This window comes from Pristiophorus japonicus, chromosome 2 (assembly GCF_044704955.1).
Source record: "Pristiophorus japonicus isolate sPriJap1 chromosome 2, sPriJap1.hap1, whole genome shotgun sequence".
Taxonomy (NCBI): Eukaryota; Metazoa; Chordata; class Chondrichthyes; family Pristiophoridae; genus Pristiophorus; species Pristiophorus japonicus.
The window spans coordinates 273,305,295-273,324,680 of NC_091978.1; the positions used below are offsets into that span (position 1 = coordinate 273,305,295).

Consider the following 19,386-nt stretch of genomic DNA (forward strand, 5'->3'; position numbering starts at 1 on the left):
AAGAGAACGAGAAAGGCAGAAGAGAAGGAAGATCGACAGAAACAGCAACATGAAGACAATAGTGAGATAAGAAAGAGACCACATTCTCCAGGAATCAAATCGTAATCTTGTAGCTGCATGGATTCCTGTGTCACTTTTTTCCATTATGAATTCTAATCTCCACATTTGTAATCAATGCTGCTTGTGTAAACTTGTCACACTAATTATACCCTTCTGCCAATGGTGTGCAGATCAGCCATGATCTAATAGAATATGAATTGGCAGAGTCAACACGGTTTTATAAGAGAAATCGTGTTTGCATTTTTTGAGGTAGTAACTAGCAGGGTAGATGAAGGGAAAACAGTGGATGCAGTATATTTGGATTTTCAGAAGGCATTCGATAAGGTGCCACACAAGAGGTTGTTAGACAAGATTACAGCTCATGAGATTGAGGGTAATGTATTAGCATGGATTGAAGATTGGTTAACAGAAAACAAAAAGTAAGAATAAATCTGTAATTTCACAATAGCAGAGTGTAACTAGTGGAGTGGTGCTCTAATCAGTGCTTGGACTACAGTTATTTACAATTATATCAATGACTTACACTCAGTCCCCTTATTTAATATATCCAAATTGGCTCACATTACAAAGCTAGGTGGGAAAGTAAGCTGAGGGGAGAATGTAAAGAGGCTGCAGGTGGTTATAGACCTGTTAGGTGGCAGATTAAATTTAATGTCCAGAAGTGTGAAATTATCCACTTTGGTCAGAAGAATGGAAAAACAGAATTTTTTTTTAAAAAGGTGCGAGACTAGTAAATGTTGGTATTCAGAGGTATTTGGGTGCCCTTGTATCACAGAAAGTTATCGTGCAGGTATAGCAAGCAATTAGGAAGGCAAATGGTATGTTAGCCTTTATTGCAAGGGGCTTGGAGTTTAAAAGTAAGGAAGTCTTGCTGCAATTATATAGGGCTTTGGTGAGACCACACCTGGAGTACTGTGTACAGTTTTGGTCTCCTTACCTGAGGAAGGATATACTTGCCTTAGAGAGGGTGCGACAAAGTTTCACTAGATCGATTCCTGGGACGAGAAGGCTGTCTAATGAGGAGAGATTGAGTGCAATGGACCTATATTCTCTGGAGTTTAGAAGAATGAGAGGTGATCTCATTGAAATGTAAAAATTCTTAGAGGGCTTGACAAGGTTGATTCTGAGAGGCTGTTTCCCCTGACTGGTGAATCTAGAACCAGGGTCATACTCATAGTCTCAGGATAACGGGTCAGCCATTTAGGACTGAGATGAGAAATTTCTTCACTCAGGGCTGTGAATCCTTGGAATTCTCTACCCCCAGAAGGCTGTGGATGCTCAAATCAATACGTATATTCAAGATTAAGATTGATAGATTTTTGGGCACTGAGGGAGTCAAGGATATGGGAATAGGGTGGGAAACTGGAGTTGATGAAGAAGTTCAGCCATGATCTTATTGAATGGCGGAGCAGGCTCGAAGGGCCGTACGGCCGACTCCTAATTCTTATGTTCTTATGGAAGAACAGGCTCAAGGGGCTGCATGGGTTATTTCTGTTCCTAGTTCTTAGTTCTTATGGTGGAACAGGCTCGAGCGGTTGAATGGCCTACTCCTGTTACTATGTTCCTATGCACAGCTCTGTAGCACCTCTGTTTTCTGTCTCCCTACTCTTCAGCCTCTACTGAAGCAAAACTCCTGTGCTTCAAGCAACTCTACTTCACTGCTTTCCAAATTGTGGTAAGTTTTGTCATAGTATATATAAATAAGGATGGAATCTATGACTTTAAAATGGGGACTGAATTATGTCTGCATGCCTAGTTCAATCATCCCTGCTTACCCCTCTTTCATCTGATCCTCACTTGGTCCTCACTCACCCGTACAATGCTAAGGCAGATTGACTAGTTTCTCAATAAAAATCTTGTACACATGTACTTCAGGTCTACAAAACCTGACATCTTGGAGCATGTTTTTGCCACTCTTTTGAGTCACATTTTTAGCATTATAAATTTGTGTGCCCACATTTATAAACTGTTTGCCTATGTCATCACCTAATAATGGCACAATCTTCTGACCCGGTTGCTTTCCCAAAAGAAATCATTCAAAAAGTTTTCTGAAAATCTTTATTCCATTTTTTGTATCTGCCATTTTTACTCAATAATTGAAATCTCTTAAGGGTTTAAACAAATGTAAAAATTCAAAATATTAAATATTTCACAATAGCATGATTCAATTTATCCATTAAATTGGGCCTAGGACCTCATTTGCATGAAACCAGAAAACTGCGGACACCAATCAGGCATCCCGATGCAATTTGCCTGTTGGTATCTTAAGATTTTTGATCAACTCAGATGCCAAGCTGTCTCGCAAATAGCTCCCGAGAGACAGTGGGATAAACCATAAGAGGAGCAAACCTGAGCTGGAAGCAATCCACAGCATTTTCTTCCCGTTCCACAGAAATTAAACTATAAAAAGGTTTTCTTACGTTTTTGTGGTCAGCTTCCAATGGTCCCTTTTTAAGGGCCGCTGGTTAGGCCACTAAAGATCTAGAACAACTGTGGAGAGCATGCGCAGTTCAAGCTCCACCATTTGATGACCAATTTTGCCTTGTGGTCCTGCAACTCACATTCGAGCCCCGATTTGCATTTGCCTAATGCCTGTTTCAGACGGTCTCCCTGCACACCTAGGAGTCGCCAATTTGTTAGCTGGAACACTTCAAGGGAGATTGGATGCAGCAGATTGCAACCCAAAATCTAGTCCTCAAACGTTGATTTTCCACCCCAGAAAGAATATTTATGTTCAATTTCTCCCCTCAGATATCTAACTCCAAATGGTACACCTTGTGGACCATCTTGCTGTGCATTTCAATCTTTAAAATGGGAAGGGATAAAAATTAAAGATTGGTAAATTACTTCATATATATATATAAAATAAAGGTCATGCAATTTACAGTTTTCACTGAATAATGGACAGTTATGGAACTCAACCTTCAAAGCACCAATAAAAACTGCAGAGTGCCATTTAATAATAATCGAATTTGACCTATTTCAGTCACTGTAAATCAGTGGCCTTGATGTAGCCCTTTCATGTCACAAACATCCCATTATAAAACAATGAACCTCCTGAATAACTCTGACCAATGCCATGGGAGATCTGATGGTTATTAGAAGCAACACAGGATAAATTACAGTTTTGAAATGACAGATAAACATTTACTAGTTCCAAACTTCAAAACTAATCCTACTTTTGATACTTATCTAGTAGTCCTACTTGGCAGTACCATTGTCTAAATGTTAAGTGAAGATAGGATCAGCCTTGCATGTATTGCTCTGCATTGTTGAATAGCCTGGAGAAATTTGCTGTTTCGACTCACACATGAGGAATACCAATTGGTACCAGAGGATTACTTGTGCCTTTGGAATTGCACACCAGCATGAGTAAGCACCTTCAGAATAGGAGGGGAAGAAAATTGGAAAACAAAGTTATTTTGCACAACTTGTTAATGTGACATGCTTGTGAGACAGTGGAGTCCATTGTATTGTGTTCAATCTATCCAACTAGATTTATGCAATTGAAAATGAAGAGAAGGGAAAGCCAAATACTGCACAACATGCGAGCATGGTAAGTGGAGGCATCCAAATATTCAAGTCAACTTTTAAATTAGAAATGTTTCATCGGGACCTTCGACTCCAAAAATCTGAGATTCAGCAATAGTCATAAACATTTTGATGTTGCATGAGCATAAGTCATTTTGTTAGCAAGACTATTTCTGCCAAGTTGCCCTTTTCTTTAATCAGGAGTTTTGCCCCAAAATGGTAAATATGTAATGCAATGTCATTGCCCTTCCATTCTTGACCAGTTTACAAGAAAGTCACATTAGTCTAGTTAATTAAATGTAATCCCAGAATTTCCTGGAGATTTGCACCATTGGAATGGTGCATCTACGGTAAGGGAAGTGTTGCAGGAAATTTTGGCATAAGTGAATAACGATATTATTTACGCTGCGCCATAATTTCTTGGGACTTTTGTGCCGCTCCACCAATATCCTTGCTGAAACTTTGCAAAATTTGTATCTTGGATCCGACCCCAGTTAAGTCAGTTGCAATAGCAAATTCCCTGGATTTGTGCCAGTTTCCTCGCTGCAGTCACTTATACTGAAAAATAATGGTGCAAATGAATGCATTTAAATCCATGAGTTCAAAATAATTGATTAAAGTAAAATAACATTTGACTCCTAGAACAGGCTGGGTCGTAGGCCAGGGTGACCTAATAGAGGTCTTTAAAATTATGAAAGGTTTTGATAGAGTGAATACAGGGATAATGTTTCCACTTGTGGGGAAGAGCATAACTAGAGGCCATCAATATAAAATAGTCACCAAGAAATCCTATAGGGAATTCCGAAGAAACTTCTTTACCCAAAGAATGGTGAGAATATGGAACTCGCTACCACAGGAAGTGGTTGAAGCAAACAGTATAGATGTACTTAAGGGGAGGCTAGACAATCATATGATGGAGAAGGGAATAGAGGGTTATGCTGATAGATTTAGTTGAGCAAAGATGGGAGGAGGCTCAAGTGGACTTTAAATGCTGGCATGGACTGGTTAGGCCAAATGGCCTGTTTCTGTGCCATATATCCTATGTAAAAAAATCTATGCTTTTTCTTGATACTTTTAATTCTTAGCTAAAACCCATCAAAACACTGTTATGTTTAGTGTATATTGTGTGCATGGTGTAGGGCACTGAAGTGCCTGCACATGGCATTGATGAAAGTGAGAGTGGGGGAGAAATTTGTTTAAGCTCATTTTCGGATCAGAAATAGTCGACACGCTCACAGCGAGAACCAGAAACCAGAGCCCCAAGGTTTGTTTGAAATTGAGCCTTGGGCCTTGTCTGAATAATTCTGATGAGCTGCGAGCACCTGTCTGGTCTCCCGAGCAGGTGGAGAGCCGATAGCAACTCAACACACGAGTGACATCAGAAAGCAAAACTGACGTCGGCATATTGGTGAGTTGCCAGTGAGTGTCTTTTTTTGTCTTCAAGTGTTAAGTTTATTTCATAGCTTAGTTTATAGTCAATTTAACTAGAGGCATAGCAGGGCAGCTCAGTCTAGTAGAGTGTATAGCCTATGGCATGCGGGAAATCCTGGACACTTTGCGTAGCCTGGATGACCATGTGTTCAAGAGGTGTTTCCAGCTGCAGCAACTTGAGCTCCGCGTTTGGAGCTTGAGTAGCGGCTGGAGTCACTGCGCTGCATCTGCGAGACTGAGAATTTCGTGGATAGCACGTTTCTAGAGGTGGTCGCCCCACAGCTAAAGAGTGTGCAGGCAGGGGGGAAGTGTGTGACCACCAGACAGAAGAGGAGGACTAGACAGGTAGGGCAGGAGTCCCTGAGTGCATCTCGCTCTCCAACCAGTATTCTGTTCTGAGTACTGATAAGGGCGATGGTGCCTTTGGGGAGTGCAGCTAGAGCCAAGACCGCAGCACCACGCGTGGCTAAGCTGCACAGGGGGAAGGAAGAAGAATAGAAGAGCAATAGCAGTAGGGGATTCGCTAGTCAGGGGAGCAGACAGGCGTTTCTGCGGCCGCAGACATGACTCCAGGATGGTATGTTGTCTCCCTGGTGCCAGGGTCAAGGATATCACCCAGCGGCTGCAAGACATTCCGGGGGGAGAGGATAAACAGCCAGCGCGTATGGTCCATATCGGTACCAATGACATAGGTAGAAAGAAGAATGATGTCCTGCAGGCAGAGTTTAGGGAGCTTGGAGAGAGATTAAAAAACTGCATCACAAAGGTGCTATCTTCAAGTTACTGCCGGTGCCATGTGCTAGTGAGTACAGAAATAAGAGGATAAAGAAGATGAATGCGTGGCTGGAGAGATGGTGCAGGCTGGAGGCTTTAGATTCCTGAGGCATTGATACCATTTCTGGGGGAGGTGGAACCTGTACAAGCCGGCTACTTGATGGTAAATCGGGGCTAGAGCCCCGCTACCGTCCAATTACCACCCATTTAACCGCTAAGATTTAGTCTAACGTCAATATTTGATAAAAAATGGAAACACGCCCAATTATCACCCATTTATCACTGGCGTAAGTTTCGGCATAAAGTTAACGCCAAGAATTAGCTGAACCGCTCACCCATATCATTTTTTAATTATGACGTCATCATTCGTGCACTGCCCAGAAGACTGTTTATAACGCCCTAATACTGCACAGAATATCGCCGAGTGTTACTTTCGGCATCTCGTCCATATACCGCCCAAATGATAGCTCGCCCAAAAAAATACTCAAAAAAAGCTGCACTCACCTGACAACCCAGTGGTATGGACGCCATTTTGTAATTTGGAGAACTTTTCATAAAAGGCTGCTTCAAGTTCATGAGAGCTTTGAAGTAATTCGTGAGTGCTTTTAAGATACTTTTAACATCTCTTGACAGCCATCTAATCATATTGTGGTGAATTTTGATTTTTTTTTATTGAGTTTTTAAGAGGACAATTTAATAATTCTTAATGCATATAAATAGGGCATTTAGTAAAGTAATGGGGCCTGTAATTTCTCAGCCAGTATTGATGACTACTCACATGCTGCAGCCTAGAGATGGGAGAAAGTTCATTGAAGAGTATTATGTTCCCAATCAAAGAGGTGGCAGACTGCTGAGGAGGAGGAGACCTTACACCCAATGCACTTACAGGGATAAGCGGTCATACCTGGACTTGTCCGATAACACGTGCCTTAGGAGGCTGCACTTCCGAAAGGAGGTAATCAGTGAGATATGCCAGCTCATTAAGTTCAATCCCCTATGATGATGATGAAGGGAGTTCTGCAGCCTAACAGCACCATCAGGACCGCACTGCCCGATGAGGTCAAGGTGATTGCGACATTTTCCTTCTATGCATCGGGCTCCTTTCAGGCCTCATCTGGTAACATTTGTGGTATTTCTCAGCATGCCACACATTGCTGCATTCGACATGTGACTGAAGTCCTTTACGTGTACGAGATGGACTTTCTAAGCTTCCCTGTGACCAGGAAGGCACAGACTAAGAGAGCTTTGGGTTTCTCGAGAATAGCAAACTTCCCCAAGGTGCAGGGAGCAATAGACTGTATGCACATCATCCTGCGAGCACCTTTTCAGGATGCAGAGGTATTTCGGAACCGAAAGTGATTCCACTCTGTAAGAATCGGTGTAAACATCGACAACATCAGCATAAACATTTTGGACTTTAAGTTTTGGACATTGCTTTTCATATTTCAAAAGAGCTGACAGCATGACTTGGAACAGGCCCAAACATTATCCACAGGAATACACATTTGGTGGGCGGGGATAGTCTGGGATAACTGAAGTGAGATGGAGGACCCTTTGTCATGTAATGGGAACCCATCAGTGAGAGATCAGATAAACTGGTCAGTGCTCAAGCCATCGAAATGACTGAGAGCCCTGGAGCGTGGGAACCTCAGGACAAAGGAAGCTATTTGGCCACCCAGATTCGTTGAAGCCTTTATACCCAGGAACAGCTCAGTAACAAAGGTACAGGCCAAAGATCTGATTCATTGCTTTCAGTTGGACTGCCTCAGGCAAAGGACTGATTTTTGGCGCGAGAATTCAGAAGCATTTTTCAGGTATAAGAGACAGCAGTTTGCAGCCATCTCACTCTCTCTCCTCTTCCACGCTTGCTTCATTCAAAGCACTTCATCTGGGACGGAGAGAAGAAACCACCATCTATGAGCAAAGAGAGCCTCGCTCATCGGGAGGAGCAGCAAGTAAGCCAGAGGGGTAACTGGTGTGCATTATCCCAGCCCACACATCCTTAAGACCACGACATAGTATGAAGGGATGTCGTGTGTCCCAACCAAGCCTTAGGGGTTTAGTGGGGAGGTTTCTGCGCGGATCATAGGCGTACGCACAGTCTGTGGACAGATTCGGTGGTGCCTTATTGAGCCAAGCAGGGGTGTGTTAGTCGTGGGTACAAAGCGATAGGGGCCTGTTCAGACGACTGTGTGTCGTACTGTTTGTTTGTTTTACACCATCAGGGTGTGTTTTACTGGAAGCAGGTGTGTGCTTTAACTTGAATAAAAGCGTTGAGACCGAAAGATCTGTCTATAACTGAGTATTCCGTTCACGACTGTAATTCCCGGGGTCTAGAACTGTTAAAAAGAACATAAGAACATAAGAATTAGGAACAGGAGTAGGCCACCTAGCCCCTCGAGCCTGCTCCGCCATTCAATAAGATCATGGCTGATATGGTCGTGGACTCAGCTCCACTTACCCGCCCTCTCCCCGTAACCCTTAATTCCCTTATTGCTCAAAAATCTATCTATCTTTGACTTGAAAACATTCAATGAGCCAGCCTCAACTGCTTCCTTGGGCAGAGAATTCCACAGATTCACAACCCTTTGGGAGAAGAAATTCTTTCTCAACTCGGTTTTAAATTGGCTCCTCCGTATTTTGAGGCTGTGCCCCCTAGTTCTAGTCTCCCCCACCAATGGAAACAACCTCTCTGCCTCTATTTTGTCTATCCCTTTCATGATTTTAAATGTTTCTATAAGATCACCCCTCATCCTTCTGAACTCCAAGGAGTAAAGACCCAGTCTACTCAATCTATCATCATAAGGTAACCCCCTCATTTCTCGAATCAGCCTAGTGAATCGTCTCTGTACCCCTTCCAAAGCTAGTATATCCTTCCTTAAGTAAGGTGACCAAAACTGCACGCAGTACTCCAGGTGCGGCCTTACCAATACCTTATACAGTTGCAGCAACACCTTCCTGCTTTTGTACTCCATCCCTTTCGCAATGAAGGCCAACATTCCATTTGTCTTCCTGATTACCTGCTGCACCTGCAAACTAACCTTTTGGGATTCATGCACAAGGTGGGCACCGGAGGGACTGGAGTGCATCATCACGCCCGGCAACCAAATTTTAATTTGATTTTACGTTTTAAAGTTTAATTTGTTTTAATTGCCGGTGCTTTTAGTGTCCCCCTTTCCTTTTATAGGGGGCACTGGGGAAAATTGTGATTTTAGTGCCCAAAAAAAAACCAAAAAAAAAAGAAAAACACAAAAAAAAAAGGGGGGGGGAAAAAAGGGCCTTGTAAATGTCTGGAGTGTCACCCAGGTCGGGTGGCACCGTTTAATGTCTTTATGTTTTGCAGGTGAACTCCAAAAAGAGTTTCATGCACAAGGTGGGCACCGGAGGGACTGGAGTGCATCATCACGCCCGGCAACCAAATTTTAATTTGATTTTACGTTTTAAAGTTTAATTTGTTTTAATTGCCGGTGTTTTTAGTGTCCCCCTTCCCTTTTATAGGGGGCACTGGGGAAAAATTGTGATTTTAGTGCCCAAAAAAAAACCAAAAAAAAAGAAAAACAAAAAAAAAAGGAAAAAAAGGGCCTTGTAAATGTCTGGTGTGTCACCCAGGTCGGGTGGCACGGTTTAATGTCTTATGTTTTATAGGTAGACTCTAAAAGAGTTTCATGCACAAGGACCTCCAGGTCCCTCTGCACCACAGCATGTTGTAATTTCTCCCCATTCAAATAATATTCCCTTTTACTGTTTTTTTTTTTCCCCAAGGTGGATGACCTCACACTTTCCAACATTGTATTCCATCTGCCAAACCTTAGCCCATTCGCTTAACCTATCCAAATCTCCTTGCAGCCTCTCTGAGTCCTCTACACAACCCGCTTTCCCACTAATCTTAGTGTCATCTGCAAATTTTGTTGCACTACACTCTGTCCCCTCCTCTAGGTCATCTATGTATATTGTAAACAGTTGTGGTCCCAGCACTGATCCCTGTGGCACACCACTAACCACTGATTTCCAACCGGAAAAGGACTCATTTATCCCAACTCTCTGCTTTCTGTTCGCCAGCCAATTCTCTATCCATGCCAATACATTTCCTCTGACTCCGCGTACCTTTATCTTCTGCAGTAACCTTTTGTGTGGCACCTTATCGAATGCCTTTTGGAAATCTAAATACACCACATCCATCGGTACACCTCTATTCACCATGCTCGTTATATCCTCAAAGAATTCCAGTAAGTTAGTTAAACATGATTTCCCTTTCATGAATCCATGCTGCGTCTGCTTGATTGCACTATTCCTATCCAGATGTCCCGCTATTTCTTCCTTAATGATAGTTTCAAGCATTTTTCCCACTACAGATGTTAAACTAACCGGCCTATAGTTACCCACCTTTTGCCTGCCCCCATTTTTAAACAGAGGCGTTACATTAGCTGCTCTCCAATCCGCTGGTACCTCCCCAGAGTCCAGAGAATTTTGGTAGATTATAACAAATGCACCTGCTATAACTTCCGCCATCTCTTTTAATACCCTGGGATGCATTTCATCAGGACCAGGGGACTTGTCTACCTTCAGTCCCATTAGTCTGTCTAGCACTACCTCCCTAGTGATAGTGATCATCTCAAGATCATCCCTTCCCACATTCTTATGACCAGCAATTTTTGGCATGGTTTTTGTGTCTTCCACTGTGAAGACGGAAGCAAAATAATTGTTTAAAGTCTCAGCCATTTCCACATTTCCCATTATTAAATCCCCCTTTTCATCTTCTAAGGGACCAACATTTACTTTAGTCACTCTTTTCCATTTTATATATCTGTAAAAGCTTTTACTATCTGTTTTTATGTTTTGCGCAAGTTTACCTTCGTAATCTATCTTCCCTTTCTTTATTGCTTTTTTAGTCATTCTTTGCTGTTGCTTAAAATCTTCCCAATCCTCTAGTTTCCCACTAACCTTGGCCACCTTATACGCATTGGTCTTTGATTTGATACTTTTCTTTATTTCTTTATCCATGGCTGGTTATCTCTTCTCTTGCCGCCCTTCTTTTTCACTGGAATATATTTTTGTTGCGCATTATGAAAGAGCTCCTTAAAAGTCCTCCACTGTTCCTCAATTGTGCCACCGTTTAGTCCTTGTTTCCAGTCTACTTTAACCAACTCTGCCCTCATCCCACTGTAGTCCCCTTTGTTTAAGCACAGTACGCTCGTTTCTGACACAACTTCCTCATCCTCAATCTGTATTACAAATTCAACCATATTGTGATCACTCATTCCGAGAGGATCTTTTACGAGGAGATCGTTTATTTTTCCTGTCTCGTTACACAGGACCAGATCCAAAATGGCTTGCTCCCTTGTAGGCTCTGTTACATACTGTTCTAAGAAACAATCCCATATGCATTCTATTAATTCCTCCTCCAGGCTACCCCCTGTGATTTGATTTGACCAATCGATATGTAGGTAAAAATCCCCCATAACTACTGCCGTTCCTTTTTCACATGCCTCCATTATTCCCTTGATTATTGCCCGCCCCACCATGAAGTTATTATTTGGGGGCCTATAAACTACGCCGACCAGTGACTTTTTCCCCTTACTATCTCTAATCTCCACCCACAATGATTCAACATTTTGTTCATTGGAGCCAATATCATCCCTCACAACTGCCCTGATATCATCCCTTATTAACAGAGCTACCCCAACTGTTGTAAGTCATCATAGGCAGTCCCTTGGAATCGAGGAAGACTTGCATCCACTCTTAACATGAGTTCTTAGGTGGCTTCACAGTCCAATATGAGAACCACAGTCTCTGTCACAGGTGGGACAGATAGTCATTGAGGGAAGGGGTGGGTGCGACTGGTTTGCCGCATGCTCTTTCCACAGCCTGCGCTTGATTTCTGCATGCTCTCGGTGACAAGACTCGAGGTGCTCAGCGCCCTCCCGGATGCACTTCCTCCACTTAGGGCGGTCATTGGCCAGGGACTCCTAGGTATCAGCGGGGATGTTGCACTTTTTCAGGGAGTCTTTGAGAGTGTCCTTGTAACGTTTCCGCTGCCCACCTTTGGCTCGTTTGCCATGAAGGAGTTCCGAGTAGAGCGCCTGCTTTGGGAGTCTCGTGTCTGGCATGCGAACTATGTGGCCTGCCCAGTGGAGCTGATCAAGTGTGGTCAGTGCTACAATGCTGAGGATGTTGGCCTGGTCAAGGATGATAACATTGGTGCGTCTGTCCTCACAGGGGATTTGTAGGATCTTGTGGAGACATCGTTGGTGGTATTTCTCCAGCGACTTGAGCCATACAGGAGAGTGGGTATTACTACAGCCCTGTAGACCATGAGCTTGCTGACAGTTTTGAGGACCTGGTCTTCAAACACTCTTTTCCTCAGGCTGCCGAAGGCTGCACTGGCACACTGGCGTACTGGAGGCGGTGTTCGATCTCGTTTTCAATGCCTGCTCTTGTTGATGGGAGGCTCCCGAGATCCACATTGGTCCACATTGTCCAGGGCCGCGCTGCAGATCTTGATGACTGGGGGTCAGTGCTGTGCGGCGAGGACAGGCTGGTGGAGGACATTTGTCTTACTGATGTTTAGCGTAAGGCCCATGCTTTCGTACGCCTCAGTAAATACGTCGACTATGTCCTGGAGTTCAGCCTCTGTATGTGTGCAGACACAGGCGTCATCTGCGTACTGTAGCTCGTCGACAGAGGTTGAGGTGGTCTTGGACCTGGCCTGGAGATGGCGAAGGTTGAACAGGTTCCCTTTGTTCCACTCCAGCGGGGAGCTTGTCGAATGTGAGGTGGAGCATGCCATCGAGGAAGATTGAGAAGAGGGTTGGGACGATGACGCAGCCCTGCTTGACCCCGGTCCAGATGTGGTTTGGGTCTGTGATGGATCAGTTGTCCTGCATGTCGCCGTGGAGGATGGTGACGTACTTTTGGGGGCATCCGAAACGGAGGAGGACGCTCCATAGACCCTCTCGGTTGATGGTGTCAAAGGCCTTTGTAAGGTCGAAGAAGGCCGTGCTGCAAAAATCATATCCGTTGTGCCCCGTAGGGGATGAAATCCACACTGCGACTTCGGGAGGAGCTCCTCGGCCACCGGGAGAAGACGGTTGAGGAGGACTCTAGCGACGACTTTCCCAGTGCTGATAGCAGGGAGTTTCATAAGAACATAAGAACATAAGAAATAGGAGCAGGAGTAGGCCATACGGCCCCTCGAGCTTGCTTCGCCATTCAATAAGATCATGGCTGATCTGATCATGGACTCAGCTCCACTTCCCTGCCTGCTCCCTATAACCTCTTATCCCCTTATCATTTAAGAAACTGTCTATTTCTGTCTTAAATGTATTCAATGTTCCAGCTTCCACAGCTCTCTGAGGTAGCGAATTCCACAGATTTACAAACCTCTGAGAGAAGAAATTTCTCCTCATCGCTGTTTTAAATGGGCGGCCCCTTATTCTAAGATCATGCCCTCTAGTTCTAGTCTCCCCCATCAGTGGAAACATCCTCTCTGCATCCACCTTGTCAAGCCCCCTCATAATTTCCTCTGTAGTAGCCGAGGAGCTCCTCCCGGAGTCACAGTGCGGATTTCATCCCCTACAGGGCACAACGGACATGATTTTTGCAGTCGGACTTGTCCCACTTTTTAAAGGTGGTCATGATCATTGCATCTCTAAAATCTCCCAGCATGCTTTCCTCCCTCCAGATGTGAGAGATGAGGTCATGTATTCGTGCCAACAATGCCTCCACCATACTTCAGTGCCTCAGCAGGGATTCCATCCACTCCCGTAGCCTTGTTTTTTAGCTGTCTTATGCCTTTTTCTACCTTGTGCAGTGTTGGATTCTTACTGAGGTGGTGGCGGGTAGCATGCTGCGGAATGGAATCAAGAACACTCGGTCAAAGGCAGAGTATTGATTGAGGAGATCTTCGAAGTGCTCCTCCCAGTGGACCCTGACTGCCTCGGTGTCCTTGATGAGTGTTTCCCTGTTCTTGGCAGCAGTGGGGTTGGGGCCTTGGGTATTTGGACCGTAGGTGGCCTTGACTGCGATGAAGAATCCTCACACATGGCTGTCGGCTAGCTGCTGTATCTCCTGTGCTTTCTCCATCACCACCTATTCTTTAGGTCCTGGGTTTTTTGTTAGACCTCAGCCTTGAGCTGTCTGTAATGCTGCTTTGCTGCTCCTGAGTTGAGTTGTTGTTTACGGCTCAGAAATGCCCGGAGCTTGCGATCTATTAGCTCTTGAATCTCCTGATCATTTTCCTCAAACTAGTCCTGGTGTTTCCTGATCGAGTGACCGAGCGCCTCTTTGCAGGCACTGGTTATGGAGGCCTGGAGGGCAGACCAAGCGCTGTGGGCATTCTGCGTCTCTAGGTCATCAAGGCACGCCAGGTTAGCTGTGAGGCCCTGACTGTATAGGGCTCTCTTAGCTGGGTCCTTAAGTGCCCCGGCATTGACTTTTTGCGGCACTGCTTCTGCTGCCCCCTCCGCTTTGGGACTATGTTGATGTCAATGATGGATCGGATTAGGTGGTGGTCTGTCCAGCAGTCGTCAGCTCTTGTTATGGCGCGGGTGATGCACACATCCTTGCGATCCCTGGCTCGGACGATGACATAGTTGAATGGAGCGAGGGTGTTGCCACGATGCCTTGTATTTGTCCTTCTGGCAGAACAAGGTGTTGGTGATGACAAGTTCATGTTCTAGACATTTTGTGAGTAGGGTACCACTGGAGTTAGCCTTCCCTACCTCCTCTCTGCCAATCACGCCTCCCCAGAGGTTTGTGTCCTTGCCGACCCTGGCATTGAAGTCACCAAGGAAGATCAGTTTGTCGCCCGCGGGGACGCAGGACAGGGATTGTTTGAGGTTGTAGTAAAAACCCTCGTTGGTCTCAGCTGTTGCATCAAGTGTTGGGGCGTACGCACTGATATCTGTGGCGAACTAGTTCCAGGATAGGGTGAGTCAAAGAGTCACGAGGCGTTCATTAGCCCCGCAGGGGGAGTCTTTGAGGCGGTCAACCAGCTTGTTTTTGATGGTGAAGCTGACTCTGTGGAGCCAGTGTTCTTCCTCTGGTTTCCCTTTCCAGAAGAAGGTGTAACCTCCACCTTGTTCCTTGAGCTGTCCTTTCCCTGACCGCCGGGTCTCACTTAGGATGGTGATGTCGATATCAAAGCATCTAAGTTCCCGGGCAACTATGGCAGTACGGCATTCCGGCCTGTCGCTGTTGGAGTTGTCCATGAGGGCCCTGACGTTCCAGGTCCCGAACTTCATGTTAGAGGAGTGGAAGATGCCTGTGCGTGAGTTCTTTTAACGTGGGATAGTCGTTGCACACCGGCTACCACACGGGCTTAGCTGAGCATGGTCTTGGTCCAGTGGCAAGGGGGTCCAAGACGACTGGAGACCAGGCACTGCTGTATAGGCCTAGTTGCCTACGACGAGATGTTGGCCGCAGGCTCGGCGCTGGGTAGCGCCCTTGATGGTAGGTGGTCTGAGGCTTGGTTGGGGACAGGCATTGGGAGGGTCTGTGGCCCACTGGGGTTCAGAGTGGGAGGGCAAAGGGGTTACAGCCATGTTACTCACCACATGCTGGAGGAGGAGATGAGGCCAGGTCACCAGTGGGGAAGGAGGGGTCCAGTTGTCGTCGAAGGAGCGGGGGGAGGCCAGCCAACCCGGTCGCCGTTGAGGAGGTCGCATGTTGCCTCAAGGGGTCCAGCCATCGCTGAGGAGGCCCAGACTCTGTCGTGGAGGAAAGGCCCATCTGCCGCCGCTGGAGGTGTTCCGATCGCCGCTGGAGGAGAGTGGGGTGGTGGTGGTGGTGGTGGTGGAGGCTCGATAGCCAGGCCCAGTCGCCGCAAGAAGCCCAGCCGGGAGGCCCAGTTGCGTCGAGTCACCACAGGAGGCCCAGCCGGGAGGTCGAATCGAATCACCCAGTCGCCGCAGGAGGCCCAGACACCCAGTCGCCGCAGGAGGTCCAGCCGGGAGGTCCAGTCACATCGAGTCACCCAGCAGGAGGCCTAGCCGCCGTCGCTGATGGGTGGTGTGGTGGGAAGCCTGAGATAGGCCCAAACTTGTGGGATTTGCAGGGTTGGGTTTAGAGTAGGGATTTAACTGTTTAGGACCCCCTATTGGAGTCTATTGGGGCTAGGGGAAATTTAGACAGTGGGAGGCGGAAGGTTGAGGGTGGAAAGTTATCTAGGGTAGAAGGTGGGAGTTGTTTAGTAGGGGTGCTCCGTAGGGAGCTGCCACCCCTGGTGGCCATCTAGCAACATGGAGGTGATTTAAAACCACCAAGGGCAAAACAGAATCTGGTGACCACGAAGGGACCCTGGTATTTGAGTGCACAGACAGTTATGGAAGATCTCAAGGTCAAGAGATTGGCAATGGGGGATAGGATTTCCTCGTACGTATTTAAAATTGTTAATGTAACACAACAGTGGCTGTTAGACCTTTTGCGGGCTGAGAGTCCTGAGCACAAAGCTGCTGAGTGGATGGGGATTAAGGAGCACAAAAAAGCAAAAGAAAAAAACATTTTGCAAGTCCAGCTGCTCAGGGAGCAGGTCGGTAAGCTTAATGCAGAACTCCAAGAGTCAAAGGAGCAGTCAGCCGCAAGGGCCACAGTGGGGAACAGATTACTGGATTAGTTGCACGAGGAGAGGCAGGAAAGGCGCACTCAGGAGGAAACATCCCGTAACACCGGGGAGTACTTGCAATGCCAGGTCACTGAGGCCAAGCTCAACGAGTAGGCTGTACGGGAGGAGAACGCCCGCTTCATGGGTAAAGTTGACGGGCTGGAGGGGCAACTGAGCGATATTAAGACAGCTTACAGGGTAGCTAGCAGTAGGGAGATTGAGAGTGGGAATCACCTGCCAAGAAAAAAGTTTGACTCGAGCTCTAACCGAAGCCAGAGGCATGGTTTGCTTGATAGCCCCGGGGGAAGCTCAGGTGGACTGGGAAGAAGAAGGAGAAGATAGCGAGGACTGGGGGCAGTGTAGGGATGTCCGACCACCACCTGAAGCGCCAAAGGAACCGATGTGTCTCATACGGCAGCAGAAGTTCGGCCCGCCAGTAGATGGCACGGGTCAGGGCATGCTGCAAAGCGATTTCGTGGTTCCATTCACCACCTCGCAGCTGCAGAACATGATCTCGGGGGTGCCCCAGTTAAAGAAAGAAGGGGACCCCTCAGTTCACTTCACCGAGGTGGACCAGATTGGGGGGAATTAACGGGTGTAGTGAGGCCGAGATTCACAAGCTGTTGCTGTTTTCCCTGGAGGGGAAACTGTATCAGGCCCTGTCCGCCGAAACCAAATGAGGACAGGGGACCACGACTGGCTTAAAGAGGGAAATCCTGAGAGCCATGGGTCACACCCAGGATAGTCCGTTCTCTCGGGTAGAGAGGACACTGCAACTGGCAGGGGAAGCACCTCAGGCACGCGCGGATAGGCTCTGGCCTGTCTACGAAAAGGCCATGGGTAGGGTGCTCGACAGAGCACAGTTGCAAGGGTGCCGAGAAACCATCGGCTCAGGACCCTCATGGCAAACAGTTTGCCACGAATAAGGATAAAAACGGAGGCCTGGTTTGACTCCGAGGACCTTGTGAATACGGAGACCGGAGTACTCTGTCACATGAGCCTGGCCTTTAAAACCAGCTCAGAGGAGGAGGTCAAACCAAGTAAGGGCAAGGCACATGAAATAAAGGCCAGTGAGGCTAATTAAAAGGAATGGCATCAGGAAGGGGTTAACGCAGGGAAGGCTAGGACGTGTTTCGAGTGTAAGGCGATGGGATTCTGGAGGAAAGATTGCCCGGCCCCGAGGAGGGGCAAGGCAAAGGGGATTTTCCAGTGCCTAAGACGAAACCTGTTGAGGCGAAGGAACCGACCGCAAAACAATTTGATGTTCTTCAGACAGCTTTTGTGCCAGAGCAGGGAAGGGTAGACGCTGCTGTGAGCAGGGAAATTCCGACCGCTCCGGTAATCCCACCACCCTGACCAGAGCGCACCCAGGTCTTCGCTCACGTATGATGAGTGGAGTAGACCATGCGTAAGGATGGGGGTGGAGAAGGTAGAGGGGAAGTACTTGGTGGATACCGGAGCTTCAATCCATGCGAAGAACCCGACCGATTCACCCTGGTCCAGCAAAGTTCCATTCAGTCTTATGGGGTTCACCGGGAATGAACAGGGCGGGGGCGATGTCCGGGCTGTTAGCCATAGATTAAGGATCCCTCCATACCAGGTGGGAATGCGTCCTAATAAAGTGGGAACAGCCAGGGTCAGGAGTCCTAGGGGCCGACTTAATGTTAGCCCACAGAATTATATTGGATTTGAGGAATCATTGCCTTTGGGGAGCAGTGGGTTCCGATAAGGAGAAAGAAGTTGTAGTGATCCCAAGGAAAAGGAAAACATGTGTACCATGAAGCCAAAGGGGAGTTACGACCCCGGCCAAGTACCAGGCGGGACAACCTCGCATCGTTCGCCACACACAAGCACGACAGGTAGGGTGACGGGGGTGGAAGTCCGAGTACAGGGGGACCCAATGTCACAGCCACAGAAGCAGTACAGTTTCCCCAGAGAGGCAGAGGCCGACTTGGAGACGGCACTGGGATCCCTGGTAGCACAGGAAGTGTTGAGGCCCATAGCCACACACATGAACTTGCCACTTTGGCCGGTTAGGAACCGGACCAATCGTGGAGAGCCACCGTGGACTTATCGGGTGCTCAACCAAAACATCCCAGCCTGCGCGCCCACAGTCGCGACTGTAGCTGATCTGAGCGGGAGTATTCCAGCAACCGCAACCACATTTACGGTGCTGGACATTTCAAACGGGTTTTGGTCGATTCCCCTGAAACGGGAGGACCAGTACAAGTTTGCCTTCACGTTTAAAGGACAACAGTACACATGGACATGCCTTCCCCAGGGATTTCATAACAGCCCCTCCATATTCCACCAATGCATGGCAGACACCTTAAAGGGATTCAGCAGACCCCAGCAGCTGATGCAGTATGTGGACGATTTGCTTTTGTTCTCCGATGAGGGGGAGGAGCATGGTCCGCTGCTGGCCGAGCTGCTGAGAGAGAGAGAGAGAGAGTTCAAGGTCAATCCTAAGAAAGCTCAGATCAGTCAGAGGGAAGTAAAATTCCTCGGGCTGACCGTGAGGGCTGGAGAAAGGGCTATAGATGAGGCCAAATGGAAGGCGGTACAGGAGTTACCAACCCCCACGACAGTGACGGGGGTGAGATCCTCCCTGGGGCTCACTGCAGGGATTTTATTCAAGATTACGCCGCCATGGCAGCCCCTCTGCTTCGACTCTTCCGCAAGGGAGTCGGATTAGAGTGGGATGAGGATTGCACGGCAGCGTTCAATCGTCTCCAGGGAGACCTGCAGATGGTACCCACATTAGAGGCGATTAATGGTGGGGAGGACTTTTTTTTGGAAGTAGCAACCAGCGGGGACAGTTTGGCACGTTGCTGCTCCAGAAGCGGCACGGCAAGCTGAAGCCTGTGGTGTACTCATCGAGAGTCCTCGCGGATGTAGAACGGGGATATTCCAATTACGAGAGGCATCTCCTAGCCACGCATTGGGCAGTAAAGCGCTCACAGCTCTTTATGGGATCGTTCCTGATCGTT

General features: G+C 47.2%; 1 protein-coding gene across 1 annotated transcript in view; it reads left to right on the forward strand.

The window, feature by feature from the left end:
- The window catches only part of lyar (Ly1 antibody reactive homolog (mouse)), a 121,464-nt gene that overhangs the window by 49,465 nt on the left and 52,613 nt on the right, over window positions 1-19,386 (forward strand). Inside the window, exons 9-10 of the transcript XR_011590314.1 lie at window positions 1,674-1,735; window positions 3,557-3,616. The gene's annotated coding sequence lies outside the window, so the exon portion shown is untranslated. The remainder of the gene's footprint in view (window positions 1-1,673; window positions 1,736-3,556; window positions 3,617-19,386) is intronic.